Below are 18801 nucleotides of genomic sequence, written 5' to 3'. Positions count from 1 at the left end.
ACAAAACGGAATAACAAATGGGGAGTGTGAGCTGAAAGTGTGTGAGGAAACACCTGTGCTGTGTTATTCAGCCTTTGAACAAGCAAGGAGGCGTGTGGGAGTAAAAACAGGGAGACGTTAGTGGAGAGAATCTATCAAGAATTCTCACAAACAGAGGACGAGGATGTGATGGATGGCAAATTTATGGTCTCCTATTGTGGACTTGTATTGCTTAGTGCTCATGCCCCCCCCCCCCCCCCCCCCCTTACACACAAACACACACGTGCACGGGCTTCTCAGAAATGTTGTAATTCTTCGCCATGCCTAATGAGATGGAGGACAAGAAGGCAACAATGGGGATGAAATCCATTCATGTCTCCCTGAGAAGACGTGTACTTTTCTAAACTGCTGCTGACGTACCGTCATGCTTTAGCCCAGAGCGAGCAGAGATGTGCCAGAGGCGAGAGGAAAGTAAGGTTCACAACAAAGGAGGGGGTGGGCTTGAGAGGAGGGGAGCCATTTATGGATGATGGATGAGAGGTGGGAAGGGTTGCAGACTGTCAGATGTTCCCCTTATCTTCCCTGCGTTTTTGATACGGAGATCGAGGCAAAGTTGAATGAGGGGAAGAAATGAGGGGCAAAGATGGAGAGAGGTGATTGAATGAGGGGAGGAGGTACGATAGGGGAGAATTACCTGGAAGAATATCGGAATCACGCCTGTTCTTCCTTGATGGGACTGGGAGGAGCTTTGGGAAAATGAAAGTTCCTTTCTTCCACCCAACCTCGTCCCCGCCCGCTTTCTCTGCCCTCGTCAACATCCAATTTGCTGATGTCCGCATCTGTTTGGGCCGCTTCATTGGCTCATCCTCACCCTCATCCTCGCCTTCTCCACCTGAAGAGGGACTGTGTCTCTGATCTTAACTGAGTGGACGATGAATATGCCCTTTGTGTCACTGAGAACAGTTTCAAAGCTAAAGGCGCCCTTTTAACTTCCTTGCGAGAAGGAAGGCGATGAACACAAGCAATGAGGAGGTGGAAATGAAAGGCGAGTGCGTTCAGATGGAATTTCAAGGGCCATTCCTGAATGATGGCTCATCAAGCCACATTCTGTTTGTCATATCTAATTGCTTTTACATGTGTTCCTATGGAAACTGCAGCGAGCTGGAAGCTGTTGGGGGGGGGTTGTTTTATCACATTTTCTCTAGGGGGCTGGTACCATCGCTACATGCTCAGTTTGAGTGAACAGTGTGCGACACCGTGATAAGCTGACTGGGCCTGGGAGGACAAGCGTCACACACCTAGAGAAAAGATATGAGACGAAGAACCGAGAGAAAGGCATCGCATTTCATAAACAGCACGTGAAAATATGTACGTTCTTGCCACAAGAGAGTGAATATGCACACAGTGTACGCATGAGCACCCATGAGGTGGATGAATTATTTATTTATCCTTTAATGTCCAGCAGAAGCAGATCTGCAGTTATACTGTATATATAGAGGAATATTCTATCCCAGGTGCCAAAAGGGGGGGTTCACGTGAGAAAACTTTTTCTCAAAAGTTTCTCCATCCGTGTCAAATGTTCCGCCGCAGCGCTCCCTTTTTTTCAATGGGGACTAATTCATATTGAGTACAACCAGTTTAATTACAATATTCACTCCAAAGCCCCGAGGCAATTTTGTTTTTAAATGAATATGACTGGCGGGGTGGAAAAATCGTCATGGCGGTAGGCAAATTGCAGTAATATATAGTATGTGAGGCTCATTAACAAAATTACATTGTTAAGTTATTTATATATTTACAACAGCATTAAAACAGCAGCAAACAACACAACTTCGCTTTCGGCCTGATGGATTTTTCTCAGCTTGTGTAAATATTTGCTGCAGCCTGAAAAAAAAAACAAAAAGGAAACAAGAGGGAGACTCCTTTTCTCTCTCAGCGCTGTAATTTTCCCTGGTGATGGTGCGGCGCCCATGCCTTCATGGTCAGCGTCGCAGAAGTGGAAGGTAATCTCCAGTATTTGCAGCCACACTTTAGCGACCACTCTTCTCTGAGAGGGTCATTGGTCACTGTACAAAAGAATTTCATTTATTTCCAGGCCCGCTCCTGCTTATCTGAGCCACCCGGATTGGAATGAAGGACAGGTGGGAGGAGGGATCCACAGCCTCGGCACCGCAGGCTGCCGACAGCCTTCCGCTCTTCTCTTTTTAGGAATTCCTGAAGTTTCTGAAGTGCCTTCCGTTCCTCCAGAAATTTGGACTGGTAAACACTGCAGCATCCATGTTTTGGTTGTGGATTTGGATGTTTCCAGACCTGGTTGTGTTTTATATTGAGTGCAATTAAATGCGAGATTTCTTCCAAAAAGCTCCTAAATATTCTTTTGCTATTGAAGTTTTTTAAAGGGAATAAAACCTGCTTCAGCACCTGCAGGTGTGTTCTTTAAGGTTTGTTCTCACCCCTGTTTTTCAGTCTCATCCATGCCTCTTCTCATTTCTCTTTCACGGCCTTCCTCCCTCCCATTGACATTCAGCTGTTTAGATAAACTGATGTATTAATTCCCCATAGCCACTCATCAAGGCTGCCTGCCTTATCAAGGTCAAGAGAGCACTTTGCAACACTTAGAACATTTTATCTGCACATTATCTGAGCACAGAGGAAGATGAGAAGGGAAGTCCGTGAGCCAGAATTTACTGTCCAAGCTCATTACGACCATCTCTGGTTTTCTGTGGTTTAGACTGGGGGATCATTACAGATTAGTCTTTAGCCACTAATCTACCCCCCTTTATAGAACGGCATGACCTCACTGGCTGACCTTGTATTTAGTATGTCTTGCTAAAGCAAATCCATAATGTGGACCTTCTGTAGTCGCCTTTAGCTCAGGGTTGAATTAAATCCAACATTCTTCCTTACATCAGGTTTGAAAAAAGCATAGTACTCAAATCACATCACTGCAGTAGGGGAGAAAAGACCAGTAAAGGAGTAAAGACCACGGCATCTGAAGTAATGCCGATAAAGACTGGTTTTCAGAGAGCTACTTATCCAAGTGGTTTGTTTCAAGTAAATTAGAGGCAGAAGCATTTTTATTTAATGCCTGTCTTCAGAGCCATCAGGGAATGAAGGTTGAAGCCCAAGAAGCTTAGGCTTTCAGCACCAGGCATCTTAAATTTCAATTGCAACAGAATTAGTAAATATAACACCAACACAGCAGAAAGGGTAAATGCCTCATTCTGCCTAAAAAAAAAAAAGAAAAAAGAAAAGCAACACAGCCTTTGAAGAAAAATAAACCCCGCAGGGTATTTGCTGAGTTAGAGGTCAGAGTGTGACATTGAGTGATTGGTTTAAAAAAAACAACAACAACTAAACGCACTTTAAGCATAATATATGCTTTGATATATGCAAATTTGTTTTAAACATGTCTTGACAACAACCAATATTTTTACTTATTTATTTGACTGACAATTACGATTATGGTAATCCCTTGCAATTATGGTAAGCCCATGCAGAATGCAAGAAAAGAACACAATGAAAAGCAAATTTTAAGCAGCAACAGCGCAAGCGTTTGATTAACTAATAATTAACAACATTTGGGGAGTTTTATAAGTAGTAGAGGGGAAAATGTGCCTTCAAAATTTCAGCTAAACACAGAAATTCAAATAAAACATGTTTTCTCAAAAAAAAGGTTGCCATGGGTTTCTCCTACTTTCCTACTTAAAAACACTTATTTTATATGTCATGTGAACAGGTGCCTCTAGGCTTGTAAAGTAGATTGCTTTACTAGAAAACGCTCTAAGGTTTATTTCAGTGAATTGCATCCACTAAAAGAAGCAATTACATATCCTACATTCTGAAGACTTCAGACAGGGCCACTTTAACGGAATGCATTTATTTATTTGCACCAGGTGGTGTCACTCAAACAAACACTTAGCTACCAATATTAAAATGATGTGATGGTATTTATGCAGATTTAGGACAGAATTTACACTCACAGTCCACTTCATTAGCTAGTTGGAACCCAGCAATCAGAAGTGCCTGAATTCTTTATGACATATATTTAACTGCGTGCTGTAAATATTCCTCAGAGATTTTGGTCCATTTTGATGCAACAGCTTCACGCAGTCAATGCAGATTTGTCAGCTGCGCATCCTTGATGCCAATATCCTCTTCTGAGTTCAATGGGTAGCCAATTAAACACATTGTCATTCTGAAGAAATCAATTTAGGATGGGCTGGTTTCCTACATTTGAGTTGATTCTTTTGGAAAATAGACCAAGATTTGAAATAACCTTCTAAGAAAACCAATGATCCACAAGTGATGGTAGTGATCTTTAGTATTCTGTGTGATAAGCACAACATGCTGGTGGCCTTTGTAACCAGTGTAGAGAGTTCTAGTCACATGCTAATGTGCATTAGCATTTTACTACTAATCAATTAAATGTTTATATATTAATGTTTTTAGCATTATGCTGTGGGTTTACGAGCAGAATGAGTCTTATGCTTTAATAGTTCATATTAAATCAATTCATACCTCATCATGTGGAACCTGCAGAGTTTCGCTGCTTTCTTTCTTTGTTAAACTTTTGCATTTTTAAAAGCAGCAGGTACATCAGGGAGCTAGGACAGTTCTGTTCTTTTTTATGTTGCTGTTTGGCCTTGTGGCGAAATAATGATAATTACAATAAAATGTGAAGCAACAGCTTTTATCATACCAGGGCATTAATGTTGTTGACTTGTTGACATCACAGCGTAACTACCTTTTATCATTATGGTCTGAAATGAGTAATATAAAGTTCTGTATCTACAGAGCTTTTCACTGCAAATACAAACATGCAGATAAAAAATATGTGTACAACATCAAGCCTGCATTATAACACAATGTTACAGAATGTGTTAAAAAAGGACAGGTTCAATTGGGAGGAGGCCACAAGGTGAAAAACAAGCACTAGAGACCAATATACAGCAAAGTGACAGAGACGGAGGAGCAAAAGGACTTAAAAACACTGGAAAGAGGGAAATAATTAAAGACACAGGTGGAATGCACGAGGGTAACCAGAGAACGGGAGGGAATGTAATTTAAGTCTCTGAAGGGAACGAGGAATCTGGAAATGAAACCTGGTGACAAGAAATTTTCTACATGACTAAAGAGACTTAGGAAGAATCGATCCTCCAAAACAAATAACCTACAAAACCCCCCAAACCCTGAGAGGAACAAGGAAACATATCAGAGGTGTTACTGAAATCCTCCCACCATCAGAGACAACATCAAACCTGCCGACTGTGAAACGTATCCAGGCGACCAAGACACTCAACCAGGAATTAATAACCAAGAAATTCTACCTGCAAAATCTCTCCTTTCTTTCAATCCTAAAATGAGGTTTTAATAAACATATTTAATAAACTCTCCCTCATTTTTCTGTTTACGCATCATCTTCATTTTCCTGTCTGGGACCTGTCATATTTATGTCTAACTTAATATACCTGTCATATATCTGACTAAAAGTGATTTAAAAACTCAGTTTTACCAACAACAGGGAGACAAAGTGTGTTTGAGGATCTTCTGGTACTAGTATATCTTCATTTGCCGTCTCATTACAAGCACATCTTTCATAATACAAGTAAAAGGCAGGCGTAAGTAAAGTAAGTAAATCTCATTTTGGCGGTTTCACAAATTCAGTTAAACAAGATTTCTCTTAGGCTGAGAAGAGAGGCTGCAAGAGCCGTCGTGGCTCCGGGAGGTTACAGAGGTTGTATAAATTAAGCTAAATTGAATTAAGCTTGTTTTTGTTTAAACGGGATCAGCTGAAAGGTATTTTTTGGTGGACTATGTTACACATCCAAACAGTTGATACTCTACGTTGATCACTGCTGTGCTGAAAGGGAAAGTCAAGAATAAAGGGGAAAAAGGGGAAAAACCTGTTTGGAAAACTATTTGACTAATGAGGGTAATTACCAGCAGCATAAACGCTGGCGACCCACCCTCCTTTGAGTCTCATCCATCCAAAATTCATTGGTTGGTTTGGAGAGTTGCATTAATTAACATGAAGTTCTATTTATTGATTAGGAAAACCACATAAATACCACCCAACAACAACAGATTATGAGCACATAATGCATTTCTTTGCACTAAATTTACCGTCGCTCTGCATTTCCCCTCACTTCCTCTTTTCTTCATAAAGTTGGAACTTTTTTCCCTCCCCAAGTGAGGCTCCCCCTCAGGGGTGATGGCATCTGTAACAATCGCTGATTCTCTCTGTGCCAGAGGCACCTGCCCTGACAGATGGAGGCTTCATTAAATAGAATGAACATAACCTCTGCTGAAGAAACACATTTTGGGACACGGTGTCTGTCGCACTGTTTTTAGACAATTGAGGATTACAATTCTGCTGCTTTTTTAAATCTATTTTTCTTCTTTTTCTGCTTTCACTGGGTGAATTCATCCATTTAGTTCCTCTGCATCCATCCTCTGCTTTTATTGTGCTAAAAAGAGATGCATTATTAAAAAAAAAATCTTAAAAATAGTTTAAAAACTAATTTAACATATTGTAAAAGTATTCTATTACAATTAGTTTTGGAAAATGTTCTTTATTTCTTTTCTTTCTTTTAACTCAACCAGAGTTCATTTTTTTTCTTGGTTATTTTAAAACTGTCAATGAAGGATTAGCACTTAATAAATGCTCATTACTTCAGCGCTAACTAAGCCAGGATTGCTATTGGAGCAATATACAATTAGACATCCTGAAATAACAGACAGGTCCTTCCATTTTACTTTGGTTTATTGGAAATTCCCCACACATCTTAAATAAGTGAAAAGATGGTGATCATGTGCAAAACTAGTCAACCACAAACCACCCAAATCACCGTTGCTCCATCTATCAGGGAAAACATGCCGTTGACTTACACCCATTCCTCAAGCACAGGCCGAATCAGACTTGATGTAGCAGTCGCAATCATTCAGCTGTTCCTTTATTGTCTTCAGGATGTACCAATGTCATAATGGTGCCAACAGAATTATCATGGATCAATAATTCAGCACACACACAGATGATGATGGTAACTGATGAGTCAATTGAATGTCTATTAATGCATAATGTGCTGCTCTCAAACTGCCCTACAGAAATACATAAACAAAACAAAACAAACCAAAAAAAAAATCAGAATGGATGGACGGAAGACACGGGAAGTAAGTTTAGTTTTCACTACATTAAGAGCACTGCGGGTCTTAATCTTAACATCCTGAATTGCATCTACTGTCTCATCTTCATTGCACGTCTTCACGGGGAATCCACAATAATGGGATTTTCAAGGATCCGGTTGTAGAACAAAGAGTTGGGGAGAAAACATTTTTGACCCATTAAAATGGCTAGATAACGAGTGTCTTCTTAATGAAGCAGGACGGGTTTAAGGCCTTTTCAAACTCATTATCTAAAAGGGTTTACGACTGTAGCAGAACCAGATCCTAATTTCTGTAAAACGACTGTAGTCAGTGCTGCTCTCAAAGCAACCTGTTGAAGGATTAATGCAAAGACACGAAGGTCGACGGGGTACATCAGACCCCAGCCAACACTGACCAGACCCCATGATGTAAATCAGCCATCTGAAAGTGCTCCAAAATAAAAGCCTCTATTAGATGGCCATGAAGCCGAACATCATGCCGCAGGTCAGTGCAATGACTAATGCAATTTCATGCACGACTGTTTTACTCGAGTGCAGCTAAATTTATAGTATGCGGCCTGTGAAAAGGGTGGAAAACACTCAGCAAGGCGCAGGGGCATAAACACAAAAAGAAGGCTCGAGCAGGGAAAGATGTTGCAGTGGTTGCATGAATATTTTAACTCGGCGTTAGACACCGTTGCATGACTATGTCAAATCATTGGGTGCTTCTCTTCCAAATGTTAAATAAATAACATGGCATTGACATATGAGTTGTGTGCGGGGAGCCACAGATTGATTTGTTGGGAGCTTCCTGACACTGATGAAGATCAGTGGAACGATGGGTGAGCGCGATGTATCACAGCGGCTGCCTAATGTACCTACGAGCCAGCTGGGAGAAATCCGGCAGGAAGTTCCACCCAGATATCTGCAATATCATGCCGGCTAAGTGAGGGTAAGACACCTACGTTGTGCGACTAGCCATCCTTCCAGTCCGTCTTCTGTGATAAATTGTACGGCGATATCTGTGACATGAATCCATTTTTTTGTTATAATATATAAACATGGTTTCTGAGACAACCAAAACATGAATGCAAAAGCGACAAATTGTATTTGTGCCACCAGAACAGCTTCATCAGCAGCAGATCCCGTGGGACCTCCATCGTTCCATTATGTGCCACGAATCCTTAATAGGATTTTGATCCTGGGAGTTTGGCGTTTAGTGTGGGGGAATTATTGTTGTGTTTGAGGAGGAGGCATGCTAACATTGTAGTGTTAATGATAGTTAATCAGTGTTAATGGACCCTGAACGCAGCAGAGACAGCCAAGTGAAATTTATGACATACGACAGGAAACGTCAGGTATAACTGAGCAGCAAGACACCTGCTGATGTGCAGAATATGTTTCTTGCAAACTGAAGGTTTACTTTGAGTGAACCTGATGTCTTCTTACAAGGTTTAGAAGATGTATGAATGATGACTAAATTTTTTCTTCACATTGTGATTTTTATTTTAGAGAGCTTGGAAAACTTCGAATGACATCACATTTATTGGTGAAGTCGGTGGTAAGTGTTTTTGTTGTGATCTCTGCCCTAATCCTAAAGATACACTGGACATTCACACATAGACTGAACAGAACTGACCTAAGTGAATGCCTCAGAGATGGTGTGGAAGTGTTTTAGACAGTTTTTTTTGTTGTTGTTGTTGCTAGACTAGGCTGGTGGAGGTGGGGGTTGAATCAGGTTGCCAGATCAGATCTTGCAATGAAAACAATAACTGGAAAGAGAATTTTCAAAGTCAAAGTGCAGTCCAGAGCAAAATAAAATCATGAATCTGTACTAAACTCACAGAGAAAACACAGCAACAGAGATTCTCATGTGGCCATGTGAAACAGACAGGAAGAAGAGCATCTTTATATAAGGAAGAGGAGCAGGGACAATGAGACGCAGGTGATAAAGTGTGAGACACGGGAGGTGTACGGGCAATATTACATTTTTTAAATTATTTCTTATGCTGAAGCCTCGAGTCAAAATCAAAAGAAATACTTAGCCTTTTTTCCCCCTAACCAATATACATGTTGTACCTCATGAGGGCAGCGCAAAATCTCCCAAGATTCTTCCTTTGATTCTTGTGAGGCAAGAGCTGCAGAAGTGGTTGTCGGTCTGAAACTTTCTGTCTCTACACAGGATCTATGGAGCTCAGTCAGAGAGATATTTGGGGTCTTAGTTACCTCTCTCAACAAGACTCACACCCCCAGATTTTCAGTTTGTTCAGACAACCAGGTGTATGAAGTCCTGGTTGACCCAAAGTTCTTTCATTTTAGAATGTGGAGACCGCTGAGCTCATAGAAACATCAGTGAAGCAGAATTCTAGTCTTGTCCTGGTCTGTGTCTTGCTACAGGTCTCTCTGAGCTCTTCAGGCCGTTCTTTTGACCTCAGCTTTGACCTCATTTTTGCTGTGGTCTGCTCTATGAGCTCCAAGGCCTTATTTAGACAGGTGGGTGCCTTTAAAAACTGGTTCAATCCATTTAATTTAACACAGGTGGACTCTGATGAAGATGTTGAACCCTCTCAACCATCTCACATGAGTTTGACAGTAAGGGTCTGAATACTGATGTTCATGGGGTAATTCTTTATTTTATTATTCATTTGTGAATGTTTCTTAAATTCTGGGTTTTGGGCTGTTCTCGTAAGGTACAGTGTAGATTGATGAGAAATTGTTTATTTTTATTTTTTTTTACATGAAGCTTCACCATAAGAAACCATAACCCCTAGCTGGTTAGCTCTCTAGCACATGCTAGTAAAACAAACAGTACTTCCATCAATTTCTCGCTTAATCTAGATATTCTGGTCAGTTGAATCAGATTAATGGAAGCTAGTCCTGCAGAAGAGGAATGTGCCCTCCTATCAGGTGTGCACTGAAGCATTTGACACACCTGATGGACTAGTCCTTCAATTCTGGTATCTACAGTGTAGAGAAGTGCAGGTGAGCCAATCCCAGAGGGCACGAGCAACAGCAACATCTCAGGTGGATTTCAGACTTGCACCTTAGTGCCATCGCATATGATTTATGATAGATCTCGCCTCCAGACATCACTATTCATCACTGTCAATGTGCCCCTTTACACTGCATGTGACTTCTCTGGCGTCACATTAAATTGATTGATTTGCTTTTTCACAGAATCTTGATTCACAGCGAGATGAACATGTCAGAATTCGAACTTCAAAATCAGACGGGCCGACTAGTCAAAGTTAAAGGTTTCATCGTCAGAGTGAGCCAGTGCATTTCTGAAAGATGCTCTTCGTTCCAGCTGCCAAGAAGAAGCGCAACGCTATCGCCAAGCGACACACCGTTGACAAACACCATTACCGTGAGCAGAATTAAAAAGCCCAGAAGATAGATTTAAACTGGATAATTCTGATAATTCGCAGCTTTGCAAAGTCAATTCCGATTCCTCAGCGCCTTGGTTAGTGGCCTTGAATGTAACAGAATACTGTTACTTCATTCCCTAACAGAGCAGCAGGTAAATCACCAGAGGCCAGTATGAGGGACTTGTTTCAGGAACTGCACGAAAAGCAAACTACACAGTCGAAGCTTTGACTCGTCCTCCACATAATAGGCTGATCATTTTTTTTATTAGGAATAAGATCGATAGTTTGATTAGGATCAGTGAATGTACACATGCACAGACGCAAGTAAACAATGGAGGTGGCAGGAAGAGATTGATTATCTGGCAGAGCAGGTCTCCTTTTAAGGTCAGGATTCCAGATTGCGCTTTCATTATCTGTTCTCTTTATGTTTGCTTCATTCCAAGTGACCCTTTCATAGAGTTCCTCTGAGCTCAAGAGTGTTTTCTAACCTCGTACATTTTAACAAAGACCAGCTGAAGCGTGTGCATAATCAGCTTGATGTATTAAACCAAAGCAGCTTCTATAATAGGATCATCTATTAACGCCATAGATTGCATTAATTAACAAATTCTTTAATGACTTCAAACTTGGTGTGGTAAAGCATTTCAGTGACTTACTTCAAGAAAATCATTTTATTCTCATTAAGATGCAAATGTGTTATTCATTACAGTGCTTAAAAATATAGATCATGAGGCCATTGGGGAGTTAAAATATGCCTGCGTTATTAAACTCACAAAAGTGTGGCCATGAGACCAACAAATATCCTGTGAAAAAATAACAAGTAAAGTCAACACTTTATGAAGTTTTGTCCCCAAAACAGCAAACAAAACTCTGGAACCTCTTTTCAAAAATGTAAGTAAAAATGAAAGCAATCGCTTTATATAGCCAGAAAGTAAACTTGAAATAGCTGAGAATGAGTTCCACATCTTATCCTAACGTTGGGTAAATCTTTTGACGAAAATGCATTTGGAAAAAAGGAGCAAATTGCATGTGTAAAATGGTGAAAATGAAGCTGTATATCCTCATTATTACAGACTGTAGCCACATGAACTGCTTTGAGTTGCTACTATACTTTATATCTTTGGTGTCTAAGGCTCAAGGCATATTAATGAGAAAACATTTACAAAGCACCGCAATTATGGCAGAGCAAACACACTATATGTATATATGTACATATATAGTTAGAATATGCATCACCACGCAGGTTTCCTCTGGGTGCTCTGCTCAGTACTTAAGGCTCTGGCCTTCCAGTTTTGTTGTATCGTAACAACAAAGCTTCCTCTCCTAATTAGAATGCTGCTGGAACTGTGCCTATCTGACTCTGTGACAGATTTTGTTCATATTTAGATTGTCCTAACTTTTGGAAACTAATGTAAAGATTATTAAAATGTCTGAAAGACCACCTGAAATTGAGCAAGTATTTCATCCAAAGATCCTAATTATTTTTCTTGACCAAAGTATTGAAACCACTCTCCTACCAGCACTGATTATTTCACTTTTTAAATGCATCATATTAACTGTGCGAGCTTAACATTAAACATTTGATGCTCTGATCATTGGGAATCTGGTTTTAAACACCGCAGCAGAGCACGTCTAAGCCATTCTCCACCACACACACCATCCTGAGCTGAGTCCTTCTTAACAATTCTTCACACGCTGTCCTGACTGACACTGAGCACAGATCAGCGGCTGACGGCTCCAGCGCCCAGTCTCGGTCTCAACGGCGCTGCCTCAATACAGCAACCACTCACATGCGCAATATTCCATCCTTGTTCCTTGAATGGCCCCCCCAAAAAGAGAGAGTTCGGCGGGGAGGTGGGGGAGGTCGCAGTTGAGAGTAACGGTGTGGGCTGCTGGAGCGAGGGCAAAGGTAGGATGGATAGATGCTGCTGCCAGGACCTGTCAGTGAAGACAAATGGATGCGGCAAAGATGAAGCAAGTAAGACATTAGAAAACATTGATGTGGTGAATCACCGGCCATTCTGTTTGCACCTGTGTGTATGTGTGTGTCATGTACGGGCGGTTCAGCGAGTGTGTGGGTGAATGAAATGCATGTACAGGTGTGGCTCCCGACTGCGGCCCTCCCACGTGGGACAGTGCTGGGAAATTGATTTCGGTGGTCTTTGAGGGTGACAGAGATGAATCTGCCTGTCTGATTACAGGAGAAAAATAGCAAACACCCAAAGATAGAAATGACAGGACAGACGGAAGACTGGGGCAGCGCAAGGACCAAAAACAATACACACAAAACACACACACATTTCTCTTCTCTGAGAGGTAAAGAAAAATAGAAGAAATGTTGAAATGTTTCTTCAGACAGTAACGTGATTACTTTTTACAATCCAGTAGAGAATGATGCATGCAGGATGCACACAGGCCTCGTTTATACAGCATGGATTTAGATTTATTAGCTCAGATGCCGTCAGCTGCCTCCCCGATCGCACAGGAATCATAAAGATTCAGCCAATTTATTTATCTAACTCACTGAGAGAAACAACGGACAGCTATTGGAATAATCCACAGAAAGAGGAAGGTTGTCTGCTGCGTCTCCTGGCGATTGCTGTTGCAATTAATACGCTGTATAGGTTAATCACCTGGGCTGCAGCTTGTCTCCTGGAATGCGGAATGATCCATCAGAGGTGATAGTGAGTCACAGCAGCCTCCAACGTACAACGTGTTGCAATTAAAGAGGCACGGAGCCGCCACAGAAGCCTGCATTCAAGAGATCGGACCGGAACTATTCCAGTTTCCTCACTGTACATTTTCCCAACACCTGTAAAATCTGCCAGGCATCAGATTATCATCTGATTACACCCGCGCAGGTGTAACTCAGAACATATTTTAATACCAGCTGCCAAACTACTTCAAATGGTGTCTCGGAAGAACACGGTGTGACCACAGTCAACACGAGTGAAAATGTGACTCATGCCCCAAATCTGCATAATCTACATAAAACACCTCCATGGTTGTAAATGCGGATGTGAGCCGGAAAATGGATATGGGAGCAAGAGGGGCGTGAGGTGAAAATCAAACTGGTTGACATTAAATCATCTGAAATATGGAAGATCTCCATCGTTCATCCTCTTGGGGCTTCAGTGAGGGCTGTGTCGAAACATAAACATTTAGACGAGGACTTGAATTAAGCCAGGATCCGTGTGTTGAAACAAGAGTTTCTAACACGCTCAAGTTAACAGTCCGCACGGAAAACGAATGCGGACATCGGCTTCTGATTGTTCCTCCAGAGTTTGTAGATGATTTAACAAAGCCTCGCCCTCTGTGCAACATCTTATCAGGCAGCCAGAAGGTCAGCAGATGCTCAGCGCCTCTCCCCACATTGACAGACATATGGCTGTACCCAGAGATGTGCTCTGGTATGAATATTTATACCATTTCCAGTTCTTCAGAGTTTTTTTTTAAATTTTTTTTTATTAACCACCTGGACGAATACACGCATCTGACCCTCCTCGTCACACTTTCCCCTCGTCTACAATTTCAAGCGCTTGAGACGCGGACGCACAATGCGTGGCAACGTTTCGCCACGTTCTCGGGTTGAAACTGTCATTTTCGCCATGATGACTGTGTCGTGCTGAGCGCATGGCATGATGAATCTCTTCGCTCACTTTTGCTGTCAGCCTGGTCACGGATGTGTCTCTTTCCCATCCCAGCTCCAGGCGACCCATCTGGGAACGCTTATGTTGGCCCCGAGGACTGTCTGAATTGGCCGACGATGCTCGAACACACGGACAAAACTGCTGCGCTGGCTGGGGCGAACGCGTCAGCAAGTCCTCAAACTGTCTGGGGCCACATGTTCTGTCCACATGAGGGAAACATACTAGAAATGATCCCGGTTAAGTCCCATTGTTGCCAGTCTCAGCAAGCGCTGCTATCCTGATATACGCGTTTCACACTGGGCACCTTTTTGTCTTCGTCCTGGAAGTTTTCTTCATGTTAATAAGGGTCAGTGAATGTAGCGGATCGAGCTGATTCGATTAAGTTATTATTATTATTTTTAATTATTTTGGATATTTGCTGGTTAAAATTAAAAGTCAAAGTCAAATATGGAACAGTTTTGCTCAGATGTCTCTGTATGTTCCCTTAGATCCCACCTTTACCATATATCCAGTGTGTTTCCTGAAGTGTTGGGAATGGAAAGTGTGGGAATTTGTTTCAAAAGAGTTGACAGCAATATTGGGAAAAAAGGTCATATTAGGGAAAAATGAACAGAACTTTTGTTTTGCTGGTTCCCACAAGTATAGAAAAAGAATGGGTGTGAGCACATAGCTGACAGATTTGATTCAGTGATGCAACCCAGCCATAAATATAGCATTCCCAAAGGCCATATTGGCATTTAAGTGCTGATTTATCCGACAGTCTGGTTCTGCTTTATGAGGTGAGACCAATTTATCTCCTTTATTTAATAGGAGCAAATAATTTTTCTCATTACATTGAGAGAGTCTTGTACATCTACAGTTTGCTCATTCTTCAAATACATGACTATATAAAACTAAACCAACAAAATAGAAAGACCAATTGCGTAACTGATGATGTGTGTGATAATCCTTTGCTCATATGGATTTTACATAAGGTAAAACCATCTGCGCACTCCCATCCCCAGCTCAGAGTCTTTCTTTTCCATGTTAAGGTATACAAACCTGTCCACGTGGTGCTATATGCTGACATCAATCTGTTGAATAAGCAGATATTTTGTTATAAATGATCTGTCCAGAAGGTGCTGAATTATTCACTGTTCTGTTGGCAGGGAGCCTGAGTGGGGATGAAAGACCTGGCTTCCTCCCCAGGAAAGCTGAGGGATGGGAGGGGAACAGTTCACAGTGCCTGCCCCCATCACTCCAAGCCCAGAGCTAGCTTAGCACAGTCAGTGGTCCAGCAGCAGTTTGTTCATTAAGGGTCTCTTGCTGAGTGATGCCATCCAGTCAGTGTCAATTAGACAGTGGAACAGGTGGAAGTGGGACTGCTGGGAGGAGAAGAACCATTAGGTTGTCTGATTAATGCTAGGAGGCTCCGCAGCTGCATCTGAGGTCAAAAAGGATTCCTTGTCACTGGCACAGAAATGTCCACCCCAACTGTACTCCTGTGTTGTGTTTGTATTCACACAACCATGAGGAAGTGTGAAGTGATTATAGTCCAGCTCACCTTTAGCTCTGTTTACACACTACTGCCACATTTGAGGGAAAAAAGTCAATATTGTTGAAGCTGATTCTGCAGCATTCTACGCTCTTGCTCGGTCCATTTTTAAGCTCCATACGAATCACATCCATAACAGAACACAGAATCTGTTTCACTTCTGACGTAAGTGACTAGTCTGAACATGATCAAAACATTAGAATTTTAAATTTGAAGCATTGATGTTTACATCCATAATGTTTACATTTACATTCTTGGAACATAAGTTCTTTTTTTTTACAGTTACACTTAGGTCGATTAATTCTAATCTTAGTAAATATTCCCATCAGGTGAAGACATGGCATTAATAGTTACTAACAAAACTACTCTTCTCCATACATCATGTCATTCTCTACAAACAAAACATAATATCCAAATGGAAATGTAGAACTACAGACGGGCTCTTCTGGACCTGTTTAAGGCCAGTTGAGCCATAAAATTAAATGCTTATAATAGTAAAACAAATGGGACCTAGAACTAAAATCTTAGTAAAATTGAACTGCAGATTAAGTTTATTTCATCAGGATTGGTTGAATCATTTCTGAGAATGATCTTCACCCATCAGTCCTACCTCACATTTTAATCCCATTAATGTCCAATAGAAGTAATAACGCTGTCTTGGCTGGTGAGTTGTAAGGTCCATGGTCAATATTAACCTTCACCTAAGGAATGAATGAAGTCCTGAAACTGCAGCCATCAGTTTCAGTTCTGTGCAGCTGTGCAGGATTGATCCGAGTCATTTTGCACTGGGATGGAATCAGGCAGAACCACATTGGCATTCCACCCTAACCCCAACCACAACATGACGGTGGATGTGAGAACTACCTGAACCGTGGTGATAAACAATCATCATTTGCCTTTTTAACTGTTGTGATGTGGTTAACTCTTGTACCATTTAGCACCATTTAGAAAAATGCTCTTTGTTCATTTAGTTTTTTGTCATGTGACAAACAGGAAGACCAGGACACACCGGAGTACCAGAGAATAACCCTAACCCTAACGCGTTAAAAACGTTTTTTACACCCAAGGACTTAACTGTTACACCAACCGTTCGAGGGAAAAACTTCCTGAATAACATCTTCATAATGAGATTTTTTCTTCTTTTTATGATGTTCAAAGTGACCTTGCTCAGCACCTCATCCAGAAGCCCCACTGCCAGGCCATAATGGAAGACGTTCAATGAAATCTCTGATAGCTAAATTGGAATACTTACTTTTATTCCCCTCTTTGAGCTCAAAATCCATTATCTTTGTGCCCCCAAAAAGTTGTCGCAGCATTGAGATTCCCCTTTGTGTCACAGCATGCTGAGCTACAGCCGACACTCCTTCCTGATAGTCCGACCAGAGCGGGGAAAATTAAATGCTCAAAGACTGTTGCGACTCTCAAAAGCGCATCGAGAGTGAAGCACTGTGCTGCTCAGCCCGTACGAACGCATTGTTTTTATCACTGAACCAGAACGGAAAGAGTGTGACATTTTCTACATTGTTAACAAGCTCGGCTACACGTCATTGCCTTTGGCCAGAAATGTCCTTTGTGTTTAGAGAACGCAGTCCAAGGCCCGTGTCATGTACTGTACATCAGTTTCTAATTTAACCCACAACTCAGGGCTGGAGGGAGGAACCGCTACACTGTATAAACTGCGCCATTTAAGCACGTTGAATTTTTAAAAATTGTCTGAAGCTTTTCGTTTTAGCCTTATCCCCTCGTCTTTTAGTCTGGTTATGAGCAGCTCTGGACGTCAGCGTTCATGTACGTTTAATCTATTTAATATGCCATGGTCTCGCCCTGCCCTACAGAATGTGCGCATTGTGTCGTTAAATATTTCACGAGAGATATTCAGAGCTTCCCCTTCCTCTTGTCAGGTTAATGAAATTCAGACTATCAGCCCATTGAAACTGGGAGAGGGATGATCATGATTTACAGCAGAACCCATCTGCTCATGTCATCTCAGAGCCGACTTTACATGGACTTCTCAGGAAAAGGCAGAGCGAGGCTGATAAGAAAGAGTTTGAACCCTTCCGCTGATTCATTTTCCATCCTTTTGCACTTTCTGCTGTCAAAAACGCACAAACACAAGTCTGAACAACAGGTAAATGCTTTTTAAATGTAATGGCTCCTGCTGCTCTGATTGGTTTGCGAAGCATTTGCACGCAACTTTGTCCTGTCATGTATGAAATTTACATCTCAAAGAAAGACGTTCTTTATTTTGGACTTGTAATAAGACTGCTGTCCGTCAACGAAAATGTTTCCTTTCAGTGGGCTGGAAATTCAAAAGAAATTGGATTTTTTTTTCTTTTTCTCAGTGATGCACACACAGCAAAGCAAATGTCAATATGCGGCTGACGAGCTTGAGATGAGAGACTGACCCAGTTAGATGAACACAAACATGTGCATCAAAATACAGGCCTCTTGGTCGGGCTTTCGCTTCAGCTCGGATCACCGCCAGCATGAACAAACATGGCGACCGTGTTTATCCACTATTGGACGTAACCGTTGGGTCTCTCACACGCTGAAGGGAAACTTTTGTTTTCAAGCCACAGGGAACGACAACGATTTATGTAGCTGCAAAGGGATCTGTGAAAAGTCTGACAAATATCCTCAAGAAACATGTTTTTCTGCCCCCCCCCCCTCCTCTGTGGGACCTGCTCTACTTTTCCCACTTTTGTGCTTTTGGCTGTTTCCTCTCAAACTCAAAACGGCACCCCTTCACTAAAAAGTCAAACTTTTGCTTTTTTTATGTGCATCTGCAGCAGAAAGAGCCCTGTTTTTATCCACTTTTTGTATGAGACTGAGGTCAGAAAAACAACGGAGCAGGAAACAGTGTGGGAAACTTCCCAATCTCTTTCACATCTTTAAACATTCCTTGTCTGGGCCAATATTATCTGCAATTCAATTAACCTTAGATATTAATGTGGAATGTCCATGGTGCGTAATTGCCTCCTAGCATCTTGTCAGTTTGCTATGAGCTTTGACCAAGGTATTAAAAAGTGGCTAAAGGAAACTCAAAACTCACACCATTTAGGCTCCCAATTGTTTCTTTGTCGAGCAGTTTCAGCTGAAGGATTCCCTCATGAGTGGCAAAATTT

General features: G+C 41.6%; 2 long non-coding RNA genes across 4 annotated transcripts in view; one reads left to right on the top strand and one right to left on the bottom strand.

Moving 5' to 3' along the window:
• The first annotated feature begins 286 nt into the window (after nucleotides 1-286).
• LOC130531739 (uncharacterized) lies at nucleotides 287-2439 on the top strand. Its single transcript, XR_008952177.1, has 2 exons — nucleotides 287-1982; nucleotides 2075-2439. It is a non-coding gene; the product is annotated as an uncharacterized LOC130531739 (long non-coding RNA).
• An 8321-nt stretch (nucleotides 2440-10760) lies between these two features.
• Nucleotides 10761-18801, bottom strand: part of LOC130531737 (uncharacterized) — an 11283-nt gene continuing 3242 nt past the window's right edge. The window contains exons 2-4 of one of the 3 annotated variants that reach the window (XR_008952175.1): nucleotides 15315-15506; nucleotides 15184-15215; nucleotides 10761-12430 (exon numbers count right to left, since the gene is read on the bottom strand). This is a non-coding gene — a long non-coding RNA (uncharacterized LOC130531737). Of the gene's footprint in view, nucleotides 12431-14907; nucleotides 15507-18801 lie in introns of those variants that run through there. The other 2 variants (XR_008952174.1, XR_008952173.1) reach the window with 2 other exon arrangements.

The sequence above is a fragment of the Takifugu flavidus genome, chromosome 9 (genome assembly GCF_003711565.1).
Source record: "Takifugu flavidus isolate HTHZ2018 chromosome 9, ASM371156v2, whole genome shotgun sequence".
NCBI lineage: Eukaryota > Metazoa > Chordata > Actinopteri > Tetraodontiformes > Tetraodontidae > Takifugu > Takifugu flavidus.
Note: the sequence above shows the minus strand (reverse complement) of the source record. Positions and strands in the feature narration are given on the sequence as shown.